At 47.2% G+C, this 20,709-nt stretch overlaps 1 protein-coding gene across 1 annotated transcript in view; it reads left to right on the forward strand.

Moving 5' to 3' along the window:
- The window catches only part of fbn1 (fibrillin 1), a 207,393-nt gene that overhangs the window by 87,732 nt on the left and 98,952 nt on the right, over nt 1–20,709 (forward strand). The window lies entirely within an intron of this gene.

The following is a 20,709-nucleotide window of genomic DNA, read 5'->3' on the forward strand; positions in this document are numbered from 1 at the left end:
GCTTTAAACTGAAATGTTAAATATTCTATTGATGTAATTGTGCAGTCTTTAACTGGATGAGAGAATGAAGAGACTTCACTACATTCAGGTCTAAATGTAAGATGTAGAAAGTCAATTTATTTTCTTCTAAATTGAATAAAATTAGAGCAGAAGTATTCAATTTCAGTTACACTCAAGTAAAGAATAAATTCCAAAAATAATACTGGAGTATTTTCCACTCCTGGATCAGACAGTGAATATGATTTAAAACACACATGTACGAGAAACTTCTGGTCCAATTTAATCAATTAAATGTTCGTTAATTATGACTACTGTGTGTGTGTGTGTGTGTGTGTGTGTGCTGGATGGTGTGATTTTATGAATAAAATGAATGTATTTGTTACTGTAGGTTCATGTGTTAATGTTTAATAGTAGTTTACATCATGCAAACATGCACCTCAAACATTCTGTAAAATTATACAAAGAAAAGTTTTAATTTTTGATGGAGATGAAGAACAAACCATCCTATACCAGAGAGCCATGGCCATCATGCCAGATACAGATGTACATAGTCTGGAAAGTCTGTACACACACACACACACAATGAGAGAGAGAGTTCTTAATGGCTCATTATAGTTGATGTATTCTCTCATTAATGATTTGTGTAGTCTGGTGCAGAACTTGGCATTCTCTCTGTTTAAAAATCCAGCCTACACACACACGGGCCAGTGAGTTCAGAAATAACACTCTTGCACATTGTTTGGATTAGAGTGATAGAGTGATTGTGATCAGTTATGCGTGCAAGAGTGAGAGAGATTCACCTCTAATTAACTTTCAATTAATAAAATAAAAACAGTTTATTATTAAAATCCTCATTTTATTATTATAATTATATTTGTGTTTACAATTTTGATTATTTCAGTGTGGCTCTGTAGTGAAATGTGTTGAACTGATTATATTGCATTTTGACAGGGTAATTTAATTCAGCTTTCAGTTTGTGATTATTTAATAACAGACCTGCTATTCATTAAACAAATCAATTCCCAACTCCATGTTGGTTCTTAAACACCAGAAACAACACCATGGCCAAACCAGTAGAAACAGGAGCCACAAACACGAATTCCAGAATAAACTAATGCAAACACCAAGGCTACCAACAAACACATGCTACAGCTGAACTGGTCCCTTTAAACTAGGGAGCTGTAGAGCAGAGCACAGGCAAACTAGGGACCTGTAAACTAGGGACCTGAGAACTAGGGGCCTGGAAGGTTGAAAATAATGAAATGAAGGAAGTGTGAACTAGGGGAGGGGAGACCAGTGAACTAGGGGAGGGGGAAACCTGTGAACTAGGGAAAGGGAAACTAGGGACTAGCATGCCTTACCCTTCCTAAAAACCTCCTTGAGGTCAAGAAAACATGCTGGGACATTGTCCATAGAGTTGGGCATGGGACTCTCCACAGAGGTGGAGGCAAGTGTGATCTTACGGCAAGAGATGCAGCCTTGAAAGCATGTGGGTGACCATTGTAGAATCTTTGTTCTGACAAGAAATCAGGGGGTCATGAAGTTGGAGCCAAGAATGATGTCATGATGGACTGTGGTGGTGACAGAGTGAAATGAGCTCAGAATGGAGGGCGACCACTGGGATGCGGATGGGAGCGGTACATAGGGTGACTAGACCATCTCCTATGGGTCAGTTGTACGAATGCTGAGTGAACTTTGAAGAGGGGTTGTTGGCAAGTTGAACTTCTGGACAACAGCACTGCTGACAAAGTTCCCCTCTGCTCCTGAGTCTATGAAAGCAGAGAGCATGTGGGTGGAAGAAGTCAACTTTAACAACACTGGAACCTTGAGTGACTTAAAATTAAACTTGCATGTGGGACTTACATGGTGTGGAGGAGACTCTGCAGAAGGTGGATGAGGAGGACAAATGGGACAGCGGCTGAGCTGATGTTCAGAATTTCCACAGTAAAAGCAGAGTCCCTCCCTTCTCTTCCTAATGCGTTTGGATCGAGTTAACTGGGTGCGTGAGACTTCCATGGTGGAACTGTCCTCTGGGATTGGAGCCAGTTTTACAGCCTCCTGCAGGGAGGGTCGATGAGTTAGGAGATTGCCTAGATAAATTGCGAGGTCAATGAGAGAATCCAGTGTCAACTGTTCATCTCAACAGGTGACCTCATTCAGTAACTCAGGGTACAGCCCTTTGCGAAAGACAGCCTTCAGAGCAGGACCATTCCATCCACTAGCGGCCGCTAGTGTTCTGAATTCCAGAGCATACTCTGCAATGCTTCTGGAACCTTGTGACATGGTGAGTAAACTTTCACCTACTTTGATGCCTTCTGGTTCATGGTCAAAAACACTTTTGAATTGAGTGCGAAACTGCTCATAAGACTTCATGGGTCTGCTTCCATTGTTCCAGACAGCACTGGCCCATTGAATGGCTTTACCCCAGAGAAAGGAGAGGAATTTAGCAATCTTGTGCTCATCAGACATGTTCGGCATGGTAGCGAAGTACATGGAGTGTGAAATCCTTATATGCAAGCAGATCTCCAGTGAACTTCTCCGGAGCAGGAAGTTGTAGCGCTGGGCTCAGAGATGGTTCAGAGTGCCTGCAACATCACAGTTGCTAGTTGAGACATTCTTGTGCTGAAGTCGGCTAGCATCTGTTGATGTTCTCCTAGTAAGCATCTTTGAGTGTTGAGAGCTGTCTGCTTTGCCTCTTCTGCTACATCCATGTTGGCGAAATATCCTGTCACAGTGCAGGCACTTATGGGCATATGCGCAGAAGAGGACCGTAGAGCAAACGGTGAACAAGACAAAACGTGAGATGAGAATCAGAGTTGAGGGACTAGCGATAGTCTGGCGAATGGCAAGTAGGGCAAATGAGAGAAGACAAGAGAGTAAATGTGAAAGAGTGACGCAAAGATCAGAAAACCAAGAATCAGTCAGACGAACCAAGGCTTGGCATGAACCAAGGCTTGGCATGAACTGAGGATAGCAGAAGGATACTTTGCAATGAAGGGTTGAGAGAGTGAGGTTTAAATAGGCAGAGGGACTAATTAGTGTGATGAGTGACAGCTGTGGTTAATAGTCAGGAGACAGAGGGTGCTGTGAGTTCTGGGAAGTGTAGGTCAAGGAGTCCATATTTGTAGTTTGGATGATATCAGAAGGTTTACTGACATGAACTAGGGACCTGTGAACTAGGGGAAAGATAAACTACGGACCTATAAATTAGGGACCTCTGAACAAGGGGAAAGGGAAACAAGTGACCTGTGAATGAGGGGAAAAGTAAACTAGGGACCTGGGAATGAGGGGAAAGGTAAACTAGGGACCTGTGAACTAGGGGAAAGGGAAACTAGGGACCTGTAAGCTAGGGTCCTGGAAGTTTGAAAATAATGAAATGACGGAACTGTGAATGAGGGACCTGAGAATAAGGGGAAAGGAAAGCTAGGGAACTATGAATGAGCAGAAAGGGAAACTAGGGACCTCTAAACTTGGGACCTGTGAACTGGGGCCTGGAAGTCTGAAAATAATGAAATGAGGGAACAGTGAATGAGGGACCTGTGAACTAAGGGAAAGGGAATCTAGGGACCTGTAAACTAGAGTATGTGATCTTCGGGCCTGGAAGATTGAAAGTAATGAAATGAGGGAAGAGTGAACTAGGGACCTGTGCAATAGGGGACAGGAAAACTAGGGACCTGTAAACTAGGGACCTGTGAACTAGGAGAAAGGGAAACTAGGGACATGTGAACTAGGGGCCTGGAAGGTTGAAAATAATTAAACAAGGGAACCGTGAATTAGAGACCAATGAACTAGGGGAAAGGTAAACTAGGGACCTGTAAATTAGGGACCTCTGAACAAGGGGAAAAGAAAACAAGTGACCTGTGAATGAGGGGAAAGGTAAACTAGGGACCTGTGAGCTAGGGGAAAAGGAAACTAGGTTCCTGTAATCTAGGGACATGTGAACTAGGGGAGAGGCAAACTAGGGACCTGTAAATTAGGGGCCTCTGAACTTGGGGAAAATGAAACTAGTGACAGGTTAACTAGGGGAAAGGGAAACAAGTGACCTGTGAATGAGGGGAAAGGTAAACTAGGGACCTGTGAATGAGGAGAAAAGGAAACTAGAGACCTGTGAACTAGGGGAAAGGGAAACTAGGGACCTGTGAACTAGGGGCCTGGAAGTTTGAAAATAATGAAATGAGGGAACAGTGAACTAGGGACCTGTCACGGAGTAATACAGCTCAGGTGTAGGTCCACTCATAAATAAACTGGCTCCGCCACAGCAGCACTTTAGTGCAAGGTGTTTATTTTACAAAGTGCTCCCAAATAGTCCAACAGTGCAAAGGTGAGAATTATAAATAAAGCTGGTCAGTAGCAAAATTTACTAAGAAAAAAAACACTAAAGAAAAAAATACTTTCCTAATGTAACAAATCAAACAAGAATATTCCACAACAATTTAGTTCAGTTTACATTCAACAACTACAGCCACAATCTGCATTACAATAAGTTAACTGAGCTAGTACTCTGTTGCTTCTCCTTCACTCTCTCTCCCACAGAATGATCAGGGTGAACATTTTATACTCTCAGCCCCTCCCCCAGGTCATACCATTACACAGTTTTAAAAATAAATTACTACAAGTAAACATTTTTAGACATAAATAACACAGCCATCAAATAGCTTTTCAACAATACCCTGCATAAGCATCCATTTTACAACAGTTTATTCCCCACAAACATTATTATTTTATTAGTTTGCAAAACACCCCTCAAAACTTGGTTTTGCCCATACCCATGCTGCATTGCGCAGTCCTGACGCTACTGAATTAGCCCTCTGTTATTGCTGCTTGGGTTGGCCTGTCATGGCAGTGCGCAAGCCATTCAAACCCTCCCCAAACAAACGCCGACCGGACTAAAACCCCACGGAAAAGATGAACAAGACAGAAAAAACAAACCAAAACACAAGACACAACCAACATTACCTAGACAGCTCAAACAAGTAAGTATATGTTTATTTTAATGAGTTATGATTTTACCGCGGTAGGGAAAAAGACACGAGTTTAATTGTATTTGCGTGTGGTGTGTGTTGCTACTAAAGTCAGGTGTGCACCCCTGCTGTAGTAACTAACTGGGATAGGGAAAACAGACTTGAAGAGGAGCTAGACAGAGCCCTCTGTCACATTACCTCCTCCTTCTCCTAGATTGCAGAGCATCGGCAATCTGGACAGGTAGTCAGCCATCAGATTTTGTTTTCCAGCTTTATGACGGATCTGGAACCTATAGGGCTGGACTGCAAGATACCATCTCGTCACTCTGGCATTATGGTCCTTCATGGTCTGTATCCACGTCAAGGCCCGATGGTCAGTATCCAGATCAAACTCTCTTCCTAGCAGATAATAACGAAGGCTATCCAGTGCCCATTTAATTGCAAGGCATTCTTTTTCAATGGTGGAGTACCTTTGTTCCCTAGGCAGCATCTTCTGGCTGAGATAGAGGACTGGTCTTTCTTCTCCTGGCTTCCCTTGTGCCAGGATTGCCCCAATCCCCACAGATGAGGCATCAACCTGCACAAGAAATCGCTGAGTGAAGTCAGCACTTTGCAGAACAGGAGAGGAATACACATGTCTTCAGGGTAGTGAACGCTCTCTCACACTTTTCCATCCACTCAACTGGATTCTTGGTCGCTTTGCTTGTAAGGTCAGTTAGGGGTGCGGTGATGGTGGAAAAATTGGGTATGAAATGCCGATACCACCCAGCAAGACCCAGGAAAGACCTGACCTGTTTTCTGGTGCGAGGACATGAACTGTTCTTAATGGCCTCCACCTTGTCCACTTGTGGCCGAACCCTCCCATTGCCAACAAGGTATCCCAGGTACTTGGTTTCAGCCTTGGCCCACTCACACTTCTGGACATTCAGGGTCAGTCCTGCCTCTTGGATATGGTGGAGAACCCTCCGCAAGTGATGGCAATGTTCTGCCCAGGTCTGGCTAAAGATGACCACGTTGTCCAAATAGGCAGCACAGCAGTTGTCACACCCCTGTAGGACTCTGTCCATAAGTCGTTGGAAAGTTGCTGGGGCTCCATGCAGCCCGAAGGGCATTATGGTAAACTGGAAGAGCCCTACAGGTGTTCTGAACACTGTATACTCCCTGGACTTCTCCTTCAGTGGCACCTGCCAGTAACCTTTGCAAAGGTCTAGCATTGTGATGTACCTGGCATGACCAGTCTTTTCTAGCAGGTCATCTATTCAGGGCATTGGATAGGCATCGAACTGTGACACTGTGTTGAGTTTCCTAAAGTCCATGCATATCCTCAGGGACCCATCCCTTTTTGGGACAACTATAATTGGACTGCTCCATTCGCTTGTTGATGGCTCAATGACCCCCAGCTCCTGCATGGATTGAATTTCTTCCCTCAGTCCAGACACCAAGGTCTCCGGCACCCTGTAAGGCCTTTACTGAATTGGAGTAGGGTCTTTTAAATGTATTCTGTGCTCCAACACTCCAGTGCGGCCCGGTCTAGGCTGGAACAAAGCTGGGAAGAGGTCAAAGACCTTCAGCAGATCCCTCTGTAGGTCATTCTTCAAATGATCAAGGGTTGGTTCTGACTCTCTCTGCTGCTGCCAGGTCTGCACATTGTCTTCATCCTCTCTATCTGCCTCCACCCTCCACACCATCATCACCTTGGCTTCTGTTCTGTCCACCTCTGACGTCACCTCCTTCACCTCCTTTCTGTCCACCTCTGTCTCTGCTTTTATTTCATCTGTCTTCATCTCCTTCCACTCCTTCATCAAGTTCACATGGTACACCTGTTTAGTCTTGCCCTTATCAGGATGATGTACCTCATAGGTAACTGGACCCATTCTCTTGGTAATGACATAAGGGCCTTGCCATTTCGCAAGGAGCTTGCTGGTACTGGTGGGAAGCAGCAACAGGACCTTCTGACCTGGCTTGTACTCACGGTGTCTGGCATACTGGTCATACCAGAGCTTTTGGGCCTTCTGTGCCTTTCTCAGATTCTCTGTAGCCTTTTCTCTGTACTGGTCCAGGCAATCCCTCATTCACAGCACGTACTGCACAATTCCTACTTCTGATGAAGCATCAGGTGATTTCTCCCAGGCTCTCTTCAGCAGGTCCAATGGGCCCTGAACCTGCCAGCCATACACCAACTCAAATGGGGAGAACCCTGTGGATGCCTGAGGCACCTCTCTATATGCAAACAGGAGGAAGGGTAGCCATCGATCCCAATCTTTGCCGGTATCTGAGACGAACTTCCTCAGCATGTTCTTGAGGGTGTGGTTGAATCTCTCCATGAGCCTGCCCGTCTGTGGATGGTAGGGACTGGTCTGGAGGGCTTTGATACCCAGTTGCCGGTGGAGCTGCTGCATCAGTCTCGATGTGAAGTTTGTCCCCTGGTCGGTAAGGATTTCCTTTGGGAATCCGACCCGGGAGAACACCTGGACCAGGGCACTGATGACCTTTGGCGTGGTGATTGATCGAAGTGGGAAGGCCTCTGGATAGCGAGTCGCGTAATCGCATATGACAAGGATGAACCTGTACACAGAGCTGCTCTTCTCAAGTGGTCCCACTATATCCATAGCTATCCATTGGAAGGGGGTGGAGATCACGGCTAGTGGATGCAGAGGGACTCTGTCAGCTCTCCTCACAGCACCTGTTTTCTGACACACAGGACAGGATGCACAATATGCACGCACGTTGGCATACACAGAGGGCCAGTAGAACCGTGCACCTAACCTAAGGTAGGTTTTTTGTAGAGCTAAATGACCAGCCCAGGGAAGTGTGTGTGCGAGGTGAAGCACTAACGGTCAACATGTTGTTGGTATGACTAGGCATTTGACATTATCCTCCTCAATATACAAAATACCATTTTCCACCAACACTTTTTCCCCATCTACCCCCTTGTGATCACCCTCTTTCCCATTTACTTTGTCAAATAAAGGTTTCAAAGACACATCTGCAGTTTGCAAGGCCCCAGTGTTCTCTGATACCTCCCACAACCCCTCAGCTTCAAGCCCACCTACTTCCGGTTTGACCACCGGTGTACCCAGATGCTTCTCTAGATGCCGTTGTCTACGCATCTTTCTGGGGGCTTTGGACCCGCCCTGGCACAGACTACCACACAAGTCTGGTAGGGGCTCCAGTCCTCCCTGAGTTTGGTATCTCGTAGACACTGGACAAGACAGATGCACATCTGCAGTTTCACCCTTAGGGGCAGTCACGAGATCAGACAACACTGGTAAGTCCCTGCCTAACACCATGTCAGTTGGTAAACCCTCCACCACTCCAGCATTAATCAAAAACATTTGTGCATTTACAGTTACCGTGACCTCCATTGTCGGGTATTCTTTCTTATCACCATGTACACATTGCACAACCATTTTCTTTTCATAGTTCAGATTATCAGCAGGAACAACACATTTGTTGACAAGATTCACAGAGCTTCCAGTATCCAGCAGTGCTTGCACAGCTTGACCATTCAAAAAAAGTTCACATTTCAATTCATCACCATCAGCATCCCCACAAAGACAGTCCCCCTCCCTTGGTACATAACAGAATCCATTCAGCTTTGGCTTTCTCATAGGACATACAACAGCTTTATGACCCGGTTGCTGACAGTAAAAACAGACTAACTCCTGAAATCTATTCTGCGCATTGTCCCATCTTACAGCCCCACCCGCGGTACCTCTACTGTCCCGTGTAGATGCTTGAGGTCATGTTTGAGGTGGTGGTGTTGCTTGAGATCATAGTGGTGCTTGAGGTTGCTGATTACCCCTCCGATGCGAGTTCAAGTACTGCATGGCAAGTTTTGCAGCCACTTGCCCATCCTTTGGCTCATGCTCTTTGACCCAGGTTCTGATGTCGTACGGTAGGACTTGGATCACCTGTTCCAGAATAATCATCTCTGTGATGTCCTCCTTGGAATGCTGCTCAGGTCATATCCAGTGACAATAGAGGCCCTTCAGGCGGTTATATGTCTCAGTAGGGGTCTCTCCAGGTGGTGTCGTGGACGCTCTGAAGCGCTGACGATATGTCTCCAGTGCAATATCAAACTTCTCCAGCAGGGCCTCTTGCAGGTACTTGTATGTGTTGGAACGCTCCTCATCCATGGCTGTGTATGCAGCAAGCGCCTTCCCAGTCAATAGTGGCACCAGGCAATACGCCCAGTCTTGCTCTGGCCAAGCCCAGGTTCTGGCCATGTGCTCAAACCACAGTAGGTAATCGTCAATGTCTTCCCCTTGCTGATAAACAGGCATCTTGGGCTCCTTACGCACAACCCTCTCTTGCCAGGATGGCTGAGAAGCAGGACCCTGGGTGAATTGAAGAGCAGGAACTTGCCATAGCTCATCAAAAGAATCTGCCGATGTCTCTCGGGCTGCTGGACATCGACGGGGGGTTGGTGTGGGGAGGCCCATCCGTGGACTCTCAGACACAGTTGTTGACGCTGCCGGGGCTGTGTGGTGTGGCTGTTGTCCTCCTGCTTGCCCTTGGATGAAGTGTGTAGCTAGGCCATGGAATTCTGCCAAGATGCACTCCTCACGTCGCTGCTGGGTGGTCAGGAAATCCCTCAGCAGGCCTGCTACTTCTCCCATAGCCCTGTCTGTCTCAGGTGCTGTCGCTGTAGCCACTGCTTCTGTGTGGAATCATGCTCGGGCTTTGGCGTGCTGGTCTGCTGGTGTGCTAGCCGTCATCTTTGGCCGTACATCTGGTTGCGTCTGCTCCAACTGCTCCTCAGAGGCATCTGCCCACTCATCACCCTTCTCGCTCTTTACATCCACCATTTTGGGTCTTTCAGATGCACTTTCTGTGGCTGGCCAATCCCACTTCTGACACCATATGTCACGGAGTAATACAGCTCAGGTGTAGGTCCACTCATAAATAAACTGGCTCCGCCACAGCAGCACTTTAGTGCAAGGTGTTTATTTTACAAAGTGCTCCCAAATAGTCCAACAGTGCAAAGGTGAGAATTATAAATAAAGCTGGTCAGTAGCAAAATTTACTAAGAAAAAAACTAACACTAAAGAAAAAAAATACTTTCCTAATGTAACAAAACAAACACAAGAATATTCCACAACAATTTAGTTCAGTTTACATCCATCAACTACAGCCACAATCTGCATTACAATAAGTTACCTGAGCAGGTACTCTGTTGCTTCTCCTTCACTCTCTCTCCCACAGAATGATCAGGGTGAACATTTTATACTCTCAGCCCCTCCCCCAGGTCATACCATTACACAGTTTTAAAAATAAATTACTACAAGTAAACATTTTTAGACATAAATAACACAGCCATCAAATAGCTTTTCAACAATACCCTGCATAAGCATCCATTTTACAACAGTTTATTCCCCACAAACATTATTATTTTATTAGTTTGCAAAACACCCCTCAAAACTTGGTTTTGCCCGTACCCATGCTGCATTGCACAGTCCTGATGCTACTGAATTAGCCCTCTGTAATTGCTGCTTGGGTTGGCCTGTCATGGCAGTGCGCAAGCCATTCAAACCCTCCCCAAACAAACGCCGACCGGACTAAAACCCCACGGAAAAGACGAACAAGAGAGAAAAAACAAACCAAACCAAAACAAACCAAACACAACCAACATTACCTAGACAGCTCAAACAAGTAAGTATGTTTATTTTAATGAGTTATGATTTTACCACAGTAGGGAAAAAGATGCGAGTTTAATTGTATTTGCGTGTGGTGTGTGTTGCTACTAAAGTCAGGTGTGCACCCCTGCTGTAGTAACTAACTGGGATAGGGAAAACAGACTTGAAGAGGAGCTAGATGGAACCATCTGTCACAGGACCTATGAACTAAGGGAAAGGAAAACTAGGGCCCTGTAAACTAGGATCCTGTGAATTAGGGGAAAGGGAAACTAGTGACCTGTGAAAGGGAGGAAAGAGAATTTAGGGACCTGTGAATTAGAGGAAAGGGAAACTAGGAATTTGTAATCTAGGGACCTGTGAACTTGGGGAAAGGGAAACTAGGGACTTGTAACTAGGGACCTCTGAACTAGGGTATAGGGAAACTAGGGACCTGTGAACTAGTGGCCTGGAAAGTTGAAAATAATTACATGAGGCAACTGTGAACTAGGGACATGTCAACAAGGGGAAATGGAAACTAGGGACCTGGGAACTTGGGGAAAGGGAAACTAGGGACCTGTGAAATAGAGAAAAGAGAACTTAGGGACCTGCTAATAAGGGGACAGGGAAACTAGGGACTTGTAATCTAGGGATCTGTGAACTTGGGGAAAGGGAAACTAGGGACTTGTGAATTAGGGGAAAGGGAAACTATGGACCTCTAAATTAGGGACCTGTGAAATAGGGGCCTGGAAGGTTGAAAATAACGAAATGAGGGAACTGTGAACTAGAGACCAATGAATGAGGGGAAAGGTAAAGTAGGGACCTGTAAATTAGGGACCTCTGAACTAGGTGAAAAGGAAATTAGTGACATGTGAACTAGGGGAAAGGGAAACAAGTGATCTGTGAACTAGGGGAAAGGGAAGCACATGACCTGTGATTGAGGGGAAAGGAAAACTAGGTATCTGTAAGCTAGGGACATGAGAATTAGGGGATAGGAAAACTAGGGACCTGTGAACTAGAGGAAAGGTAAACTAGGGACCAGTGAATTAGGAGAACAGGAAACAAGTGACATGTGAACTAGGGGAAAGGGAAACAAGTGACCTGTGAATGAGGGGAAAGGTAAACTAGGGACTTGTGTATTAGGAGAAAGGGAAACTAGCCATCTGTAACTAGGGACCTCTGAATGAGGGGAAAGTGAAACAAGGGACCTATATACTAGGGACCTGTGAACTAGTGGCATGGAAGGTTGAAAATAATGAAATGTGGCAACTGTGAACTAGGGACGTGTGAACTATTGGAAAGGGAAACTATGGACCTGTGAATTATGGGAAAGGTAAACTAGAGAGCTGTGAAATAGGGGAAAGGACAACTAGAGACCTGTAAACTAGGGACCTGTAAAATAGGGACCTGTGAACTAGGGGCCTGGAAGGTTGAAAATAATTAAATGAGGGAACTATGAATTAGAGACCAATGAACTAGGGGAAAGATAAACTAGGGACCTGTAAATTAGGGACCTCTGGACTTGGGGAAAAGGAAACTAGTGACATGTGAACTGGGGAAAGGGAAACAAGTGACCTGTGAATGAGGGGAAAGGTAAACTAGGGACCTGTGAATTAGGAGAAAGGGACACTAGGGACCTGTGAATTAGAGGAAAGGGAAACTATGGACCTGTAAGCTAGGGACCTGTGAATTAGGGGCCTGGGAGTTTGAAAATAATGAAATGAGGGAACTGTGAAATAGGGACCTGTGAATGAGGGGAAAGGGAATTTAGGGACCTGTAAACTAGTGTATGTGATCTTGGGGCCTGGAAGGTTGAAAATATTGAAATGAAGGAACTGTGAATCAGGGACCTGTGTAATAGGGGAGAGGGAAACTAGGGACCTGCAAAATAGGGACCTGTGAACTAGGGGAAATGGAAACTAGGCATGTGTGAACTAGGGTAAAGTGAATCTAGTGACCTGTGAATGAGGGAAAAGGTAAATTTGGGACTTATATATTAGGGGAGAGGGAAATTAGAGACTTGTAAACTAGGGACCTTTGAACTAGAGGAAAGGGAATCTAGTAACCTTTGAACTAGGGGAAAGGGAAACTAGGGAACTGTGAATGAGGGGAAAGGAAAATTAGGGACCTGTAAACTACGGACCTGTGAACTAGGGGCCTGGAAGGTTGAAAATAATGAAATGAGGGAACTGTGAACTAGGGACCTGTGAACTAAGGGAAAGGGAAACTTTGGGGCTTGTAAAGTAGGGACCTGTGAACTAGTGGCCTGGAGGGTTAAAATAATGAAATGATTGAACTGTGAACTAGGGACCTGTGAACTGGGGGAAAGGGAACCTATGGACCTGTAAACTTGGGATCTGTGAACTAGATGAAAGGGAAACTAGGGACCTGTAAACTAGGGACCTGTGAACTTGGGGAAAGGGAATCTTGGGACCTGTAAACTAGGGACATGTGAAAGAGTAGAAAGGGAAACTAGGGCCCTGTAAACTAGGGACCTGTGAACTCGGGGAAAGGGAAACTACTGACCTGTGAAATAGTGGAAAGAGAACTTTGGACTTGTGAATGAGGAGAAATGGAAATTACGGACCTCTAAACTAGGGACCTGTGAAATAGGGGAAAGGGAAATTCGTGATGTGAATTATGGGAAAGGGAAACTAGGGACCTCTAAAATATGGGAAAGGGAAACTAGAGACCTGTGATCTAAGGGAAACGGAACCTCGGGACCTGTGAATTAGGGGAAATGGAAACTAGTGACCTCTGAAGTAGGGGAAAGGGAATTTAGGCACATGGGAACTAGGGTAAAATGAATCTAGTGACTTGTGAATGAGAGTAAAGGTAAATTCTGGACCTGTGAATTAGGGGAAAGGGAAATTAGAGACTTGTAAACTAGGGGCCTTCGAACTAGAGGAAAGGGAATCTAGTAACCTTTGAACTGGGGAAAGGGAAAGTAGGGAAATGTGAATGAGGAGAAAGGAAAATTAGGGACCTGTAAAATACGGACCTGTGAACTAGGGGCCTGGAAGGTTGAAAATAATGAAATGAGGGAACTGTGAACTAGGGACCTGTGAACTAAGGGAAAGGGAAACTAGGGCCCTGTGAACTAGTGGTCTGGAGGGTTGAAAATAATGAATTGAGGCAACTGTGAACTAGGGACCTGTGAACTAAGGGAAAGAGAAACTAGGGCCCTGTGAACTAGGGGAAAGGGAAACTAGTGACCTGTGAAATGGAGGAAAGAGAATTTAGGGATCTGTGAATTAGGGGAAAGGGAAACTAGGAACTTGTAATCTAGGGACCTGTGAACTTGGGCAAAGGGAAACTAGGGACTTGTAATCTAGGGACCTGTGAATTAGAGGAAAGGGAAACTAGGGATCTGTAAACTAGAGAGCTGTGAACTAGGGGAAAGGGAAAGTAGGGAAATGTGAATGAGGAGAAAGGAAAATTAGGGACCTGTAAAATACGGACCTGTGAACTAGGGGCCTGGAAGGTTGAAAATAATGAAATGAGGGAACTGTGAACTAGGGACCTGTGAACTAAGGGAAAGGGAAACTAGGGCCCTGTGAACTAGTGGTCTGGAGGGTTGAAAATAATGAATTGAGGCAACTGTGAACTAGGGACCTGTGAACTAAGGGAAAGAGAAACTAGGGCTCTATGAACTAGGGGAAAGGGATACTAGTGACCTGTGAAATGGAGGAAAGAGAATTTAGGGACTTGTGAATTAGGGGAAAGGGAAACTAGGAACTTGTAATCTAGGGACCTGTGAACTTGGGCAAAGGGAAACTAGGGACTTGTAATCTAGGGACCTGTGAATTAGAGGAAAGGGAAACTAGGGATCTGTAAACTAGAGAGCTGTGAACTAGGGGAAAGGGAACCTAGTGACCTGTGAAATAGGGGAAAGTGAAACTAGGGACCTTTAACCTCAGGAAAAAGGAAACTAGGGACCTGTGAACTAGAAGAAAGGGAATCTTGTGACCTTTGAATGAGGGGAAAGGGAAACTAGGGAACAGTGAACTAGTGCAAAGGGAAACTAGTGACATGTGAATTAGGGGCCTGGAAGGTTGTAAAAAATTAAATGAGGGAACTGTGAACTAGAGACCAATGAACTAGGGGAAAGGTAAACTAGGGACCTGTAAATTAGGGACCTCTGAACTAGGTGAAAAGGAAACTAGTGACGTGAACTACAGGAAAGGGAAACAAGTGACCTGTGAACTAGGGGAAAGGGAAACTAGGTACCTGTAAGCTAGGGATATGAGAATTAGGGGATAGGAAAACTAGGGACCTGTGAACTAGCAGAAAGGGAAACTCTGGATCCGTAAACTAGGGACTGGTGAACTAGGGGTCTGGAAGTTTGAAAGTAATGAAATGAGTGAACTATGAACTAGGGACATGTGAACTGGGGGAAAGGGAAACTATGGACTTGTAAACTAGGGACCTGTGAACTAGGGGAAAAGGAAACTTGGGACCTGTAAATTAGGGACATGTGAAAGAGTGGAAAGGGACACTAGGGCCCTGTGAACTAGTGGTCTGGAGGGTTGAAAATAATGAATTGAGGCAACTGTAAACTAGGGATGTATGAACTCGGAGAAAGGAAAACTAGAGACCTGTAAACTAGGATCCTGTGAATTAGAGGAAAGAGAAACTAGTGGCCTGTAAACTAGGGACCTGTGAAATAGAGGAAAAGGAAACTTGGGACCTGTAAATTAGGGACATGTGAAAGAATGAAAAGGGGAACTAGGGCCCTGTAAACTAGGGACTGTGAACTCGGGGAAAGGGAAACTCGGGACCTGTAACTAGGGACCTCTGAATTAGGGTATAGGGAAACTAGGGACCTGTATACTAGGGACCTGTGAACTAGGGGAAAGGGAAACTAAGGTCCTGTAATCTAGGGACCTGTGAACTAGTGGCCTGGAAGGTTGAAAATAATTACATGAGGCAACTGTGAACTAGGGACGTGTGAACTAGGGGAAAGGGAAACTAGTGACCTGTGAAATAGAGGAAAGAGAACTTAGGGACCTGTGAATTAGTGGAAAGGGAAACTAGGGACCTGTAATCTAGGGGTCTGTGAACTTGGGGAAAGGAAAACTAGGGACTTGTGAATTAGGAGAAAAGGAAACTAGGGACCTCCACACTAGGGACCTGTGAAATAGGGGAAAGGGAAATTCTTGACATGTGAATGAGCGGAAAGGGAAACTAGGGACCTCTAAACTATGGGAAAGGGAAACTAGAGACCTTTGATCTAGGGGAAAGCTAACTAGTGACCTGTGAACTAGAGGAAAGGGAAACTCATGACCTGTGAACTCAGGGAAAGTTAAACTAAGGACCTGTAAACAAGGAGAAAAGGAAACTAATGACTTTTGAACTAGGGGAAAGGGAAACTAGTGACCTGTGACTTTGGGGAAAGGGATACTAGTAAACTAGAGACCTGTGAAATAGGGGAAAGGAAATCTATTGACTTTTAAATGAAGGGAAAAGGAAACTAGGGACCTGTGAACTAGGGGAAAGGGAAAATAGGAAACAGTGAAATCGGGTAAAGGGAAACTAGGGACCTGTAAATTATGGACTTCTGAAAAAGGTGAAAAGGAAACTAGTGGCATGTGAACTAGGGGAAAGGGAAACAAGTGACCTGTAATTTAGGGGAAAAGGAAACTAGGTACCTGTAAGCTCAGGACATGAGAAACAGGGGAAAGGAATACTAGGGACCTGTGAACTAGCAGAAAGGGAAAGTCGCGACCTGTAAACTAGGGACCGGTGAACTAGGGGCCTGGAAGTTTGAAAATAATGAAATGAGGTAACTCTGAATCAGGGACCTGTGAACAAGGGGAAATGGAAACTAGGGACCTGTGAACTAGGGGCCTGGAAGTTTGAAAATAATGAAATGAATGAACTGTGAATTCGGGACCTGTGAAGTGGGGACCTATGAAAGAGTTGAAAGGGAAACTAGGGCCTTGTAAACTTGGGACCTGTGAAGGAGTGGAAAGGGAAACTAGGGCCTTGTAAACTTGGGACCTGTGAAGGAGTGGAAAGGGAAAATAGGGCCATGTAAACTAAGTCTCGTCTCGTCTTCTTCCGCTTTATCCGGGACCAGGTCGTGGAGGCAGCAGTCTAAGCAGGGAAGCCCAAACTTCCCTTTCCCCAGACACCTCGGCCAGCTCCTCGGGAAGAACACCGAGGCGTTCCCAGGCCAGCCGAGAGACATAGTCCCTCCAGCGTGTCCTGGGTCTTCCCCGGGCCCTCCTCCCGGGGGGACATGCCTGGAACACCTCCCCAGGGAGGCGTCCAGGAGGCATCCGAAAAAGATGCCTGAGCCACTTCAGCTGATTCCTCTCGATGTGGAGCAGCAGCGGCTCTACTCCGAGCTCCTCCCGAGTGACTGTGCTTCTCACCCTATCTCTAAGGGAGCGCCCAGCCACCCTGCGAAGGAAACTCATTTCGGCCGCTTGTATCCGCAATCTTGTCCTTTCGGTCATTACCCAAAGCTCATGACCATAGGTGAGAGTCGGAACGTAGATCGACCTGTAAATTGAGAGCTTCGCCTTTTGGCTCAGCTCCTTCTTCACCACAACAGACCAGTAAAGCGACCGCATCACTGCGGAGGCTGCACCAATCCGCCTGTCGACCTCACGCTCTATCCTTCCCTCACTCGTGAACAAGATCCCGAGATACTTAAACTCCTCCACTTGAGGCAGGACTTCTCCACCAACCTGGAGAGGGCAAGACACCCTTTTCCGGTCGAGAACCATGGCCTCGGACTTGGAGGTGCTGATTCTCATCCCAGCCGCTTCACACTCGACTGCAAACCGCCCCAGTGCATGCTGAAGGTCCTGGTTTGAAGAAGCCAACAGGACAACATCATCCGCAAAAAGCAGAGATGAAATCCTGTGGTTCCCAAACAGGATTCCTTCTGGCCCCTGGCTGCGCCTAGAAATTCTGTCCATAAAAATTATGAACAGAACCGGTGACAAAGGGCAGCCCTGCCGGAGTCCAACATGCACTGGGAACAGGTCTGACTTACTGCCGGCAATGCGAACCAGACTCCTGCTCCGTTCGTACAGGGACCGGACAGCCCTTAGCAAAGAGCCCCGAACCCCATTCTCCCGAAGCACCCCCCACAGAATACTACGGGGGACACGGTCGAATGCCTTCTCCAGATCCACAAAGCACATGTGGACTGGTTGGGCAAACTCCCATGAACCCTCGAGCACCCTATGAAGGGTATAGAGCTGGTCCAGTGTTCCGCGACCAGGACGAAAACCGCATTGTTCCTCCTGGATCCGAGGTTCGACTATTGGTCGAATTCTCCTCTCCAGTACCCTGGAGTAAACCTTCCCTGGGAGGCTGAGAAGTGTGATTCCCCTATAATTGGGGCACACTCTCCGGTCCCCTTTCTTAAAAAGAGGGACCACCACCCCAGTCTGCCACTCCAGAGGCACTGTCCCTGACCGCCACGCGATGTTGCAGAGGCGTGTCAACCAAGACAGCCCCACAACATCCAGAGACTTGAGATACTCAGGGCGGATCTCATCCACCCCCGGTGCCTTGCCACCGAGGAGCTTGCAAACCACCTCAGTGACTTCGGCTTGGGTAATGGACGAGTCCACCTCTGAGTCATCAGCCTCAGTCTCCTCAGTGGAAGACATGACGGTGGGATTGAGGAGATCCTCAAAGTATTCCTTCCACCGCCCGACAATGTCCCCAGTCGAGGTCAACAGCTCCCCACCCGCACTGTAAACAGTGTTGGCAGAGTACTGCTTCCCCCTCCTGAGGCGCCGGACGTTTTGCCAGAATTTCTTCGAGGCCGACCGATAGTCCTTCTCCATGGCCTCCCCGAACTCCTCCCAGTTCCGAGTTTTTGCCTCTGCAACTGCCCGAGCTGCAGCACGCCTGGCCTGCTGATACCCGTCAGCTGCCTTGGGAGTCATGGAGGTTAACATGGCCCGATAGGACTCCTTCTTCAGCTTGACGGCATCCCTTACTTCTGGTGTCCACCACCGGGTTCGGGGATTGCCGCCACGACAGGCACCGGAGACCTTGCGGCCACAGCTCCGAACAGCTGCGTCCACAATGGAGGTAGAGAACATGGTCCACTCAGACTCAATGTCCCCCGCCTCCCTCGGAAGCTGGGAAAAGCTCTCCCGGAGGTGGGAGTTAAAGACCTCCCCGACAGAGTGCTCGGCCAGACGTTCCCAGCAGACCCTCACCATACGTTTGGGCCTGCCAGGTCTGTCCAGCTTCCTCCTCTGCCAGCGGATCCAACTCACCACCAGGTGGTGATCAGTTGACAGCTCAGCCCCTCTCTTCACCCGAGTGACCAAGACATAGGGCCGGAGATCAGATGAAACGACTACAAAGTCTATCATTGACCTCCGACCTAAGGTGTCCTGGTGCCACGTGCACTTATGGACAACCCTATGCTCGAACATGGTGTTCGTTATGGACAAACAATGACTAGCACAGAAGTCCAATAACAAAACACCACTCGGGTTCAGATCGGGGAGGCCGTTCCTCCCAACCACGGCCCTCCAGGTGTCACTGTCATCTCCCACGTGAGCATTGAAGTCCCCCAGTAACACAATGGAGTCCCCAGTCTGAGCACTCCTCAGTACCTCTCCCAGGGACTCCAAGAAGGCTGGATACTCTATACTGCTATTTGGGCCGTAGGCACAAACAACAGCAAGAGCCCTCTCCCCAATCCGAAGGCACAGAGAGGCGACCCTCTCGTTCACTGGGGTAAACTCCAACACATGGCAGCTGAGCTGGGGAGCTATAAGCAAGCCCACACCAGCCCGCCGCCGCTCACCATGGGCGACTCCAGAGAAGTGGAGAGTCCAGCCCCTCTCGAGGAGCTGGGTTCCAGAGCCCAAGCTGTGTGTGGAGGTGAGCCCGACTATCTCTAGCCGGTACCTCTCAACCTCCTGCACAAGCTCAGGCTCTTTCCCCCCCAGCGAAGTGACATTCCATGTCCCAACAGCCAGCCGCTGTGTCCGGGGATCAGGTCGTCGAGGCCCCTGCCTTCGACTGCCACCCAATCCACATTGCACCAGTCCCCTACTGCTACCTCTGTGGGTGGTGAACCCACAGGAGGTCGGGCCCATGTCACCTCTTCGGGCTGAGCCCGGCCGGGCCCCATGGGCAAAGGCCCGGCCACCAAGCACTCACATACGAGCCCCAACCCCGGGCCTGGCTCCAGGGTGGGGTCCCGGCTGCGTCATCCCGGGCGACGTCACGGTCCTCGGATTTTTCTCCATAGGGGTTTTGGTGAACTGCTCTTAGTCTGGCCTGTCACCTAGGACCTGTCTGCCTTGGGAAACCCTGACAGGGGCATAATGCCCCCGACAACATAGCTCCTAGGATCATTCAAGCACACAAACCCCTCCACCACAATAAGGTGGCAGTTCTAGGAGGGGCATGTAAACTAAGGACCTATGAATTTGGGGAAAGAGAAACTAGGTACCTGTAAGCTAGGGACATGAGAATAAGGGGAAAGGAAAACTAGGGACCTGTGAACTAGCAGAAAGGGAAACTCGGGCCCTGTAAGTTAGGGACCGGTGAACTAGGGGCCTGTAAGTTTGAAAATAATAATATGATTGAACTGTGAACTGGGGACCTGTGAACTGGGGGAAAGGGAAACTAGGGACCTGTGAAATAAGGACCTGTGAATGAGGGGAAAGGGAAACTAGGGACCTGTGAACTAGCAGAAAGGGAAACTCGGGACCTGTAAATTAGGGACCTGTGAACTAGGGGCCTGGAAGTTTGAAAATAATGAAATGAGGTAACTCTGAACTAGATACCAACAAGGGTCAGAAGAGATCATTAAGAATTGGGAAGAATAAGAACAAAGACTTGGAGGACATATACCAAGCAAAGCTCATCAAAAATGAGGATGACAGTTCTGTCAGAGAATGCACAGATACTCCAACGGTGGCGCATGTACTTTCACAAACTGATGAATAAGGAAAACCCAAGAATCCAAAGAAGCACTGAACAAACAATTGTGGAAGAGCAGGTGAACATCATCTCAGAAACTGAAGTCATCAATGCCTTGAAAAAGATGAAGAATGGGAAGGCGGTCGGCCTTGATAACATCCCGATAGAAGTGTGGAAATATATGGGAGCGGCTGGAGTGACATGTTTGACAG

The sequence above is a fragment of the Neoarius graeffei genome, chromosome 6 (genome assembly GCF_027579695.1).
Source record: "Neoarius graeffei isolate fNeoGra1 chromosome 6, fNeoGra1.pri, whole genome shotgun sequence".
Classification (NCBI taxonomy): domain Eukaryota; kingdom Metazoa; phylum Chordata; class Actinopteri; order Siluriformes; family Ariidae; genus Neoarius; species Neoarius graeffei.